This window comes from Amphimedon queenslandica, unplaced genomic scaffold, assembly GCF_000090795.2.
Source record: "Amphimedon queenslandica unplaced genomic scaffold, v1.1 AMPQUscaffold_12398, whole genome shotgun sequence".
In the NCBI taxonomy this organism is placed as follows: Eukaryota; Metazoa; Porifera; class Demospongiae; order Haplosclerida; family Niphatidae; genus Amphimedon; species Amphimedon queenslandica.
In genome coordinates, this window is record NW_003547365.1 from 14,822 (window position 1) to 16,112 (window position 1,291).

The following is a 1,291-nucleotide window of genomic DNA, read 5'->3' on the forward strand; positions in this document are numbered from 1 at the left end:
AGGGAGAGAGAGAGGGAGGGAAATAAATTAATATTTCAGTAAAATTGAAAAATTAAAAAAAACTAAAAAGAAATTAAAAAATTATAATAATAACACAAATAAAAAGACAATAAGAAATTAAAATTAAAAAAGATAAAATAATAAATAATAAAAAATAAAGATGAATAAAAAAATTAATGAAATAACAAAAACTACAAATAAATGAACAAGTAAAAATAAAGTAAAATAATAATAATAATAAAATTAAATTAAAAAAATTTTTTAAAGCTAGATTGGGATTGTAGTCCAAAATGTCAATCAATGGCTCATGCTCGCCCCCCAATGTTTACATTCACCTAGTTATTATTATTAATTTTTGTACTTGCAGTGGCTGATGTCAGTCCTTCACACTGATTAATAACATCAAGTAGAAAGTCAGCAGGATTGTCATGCTCCTCACAAAAATACCCTAAAAACCGAAAACAACATTAACATAATATTACGTATCTGAACATGTACATGTACAGTGTAGCCTATATATAATGGATACTTTGGTATAAGACAATTACTCTGTTATACAGAGGTGTCCTTTATGTGGAGGTTATTTTATATAGTAAGGAATGTACATGTAATAATGTAATTGGTACACTAGGTGCTGTCTGTTAAATGGAGGTGTACGCTCCATTAAGAGAGACTATATACTGTATCCTCTTACCAAGGTTAATAAAATATGGAAGTGTCTCCTTTATTGCTCCATGATAAACCATGTTCCCCTGGGAGAGAAGAGTGAGAGAGTCAAACTGTTTATAAATGGAATATCTCGGCTGGTGGATGGACATGACAATAATCCTCTCACTGTTCCTTGACAAACTAATGAAATAAATCAATAAATAAGTAAACGAGACACCTACGGTGCATGGCCTCGCCCCTATAGCTGCTATTGTGCATGCCCACACTTCAATAACTGTTTGATTATCAGCATGAAGAGAGTCTGCTCAATACTAGCTTCCTACAGTTGCACTTGCTCTTGAATACCTGCAGAAGTAGCAGCACTGCAGCACATACATGCAAGCAGCTCCAGCCCCTCCCATGCATGTAGATTGAAAGGTGTGGCATTCCATGACTGGAATGAGTGGCAGCAAGAAGACCATGTGAGAAAGAAGCTTCACTTTTTCTTTACTAATCAGCAATATATGATAAACTTGCTGACAAAAAAAGTTGCTGCCTTTGTATATTTGAGATAGTATAGGTACTTTAGTACCTTAGTCTCGCTAGCCAGACCATTCCCCAGCCTACAGTCATTGGGGTGGAC

General features: G+C 34.0%; 1 long non-coding RNA gene across 1 annotated transcript in view; it reads right to left on the bottom strand.

Annotated features, from left to right (window-relative positions):
- Positions 1-368: 368 nt before the first annotated feature.
- The window catches only part of LOC109587896 (uncharacterized), a 2,535-nt gene continuing 1,612 nt past the window's right edge, over positions 369-1,291 (bottom strand). Inside the window, exons 2-3 of the long non-coding RNA XR_002187859.1 lie at positions 695-849; positions 369-448 (exon numbers count right to left, since the gene is read on the bottom strand). This is a non-coding gene — a long non-coding RNA (uncharacterized LOC109587896). The remainder of the gene's footprint in view (positions 449-694; positions 850-1,291) is intronic.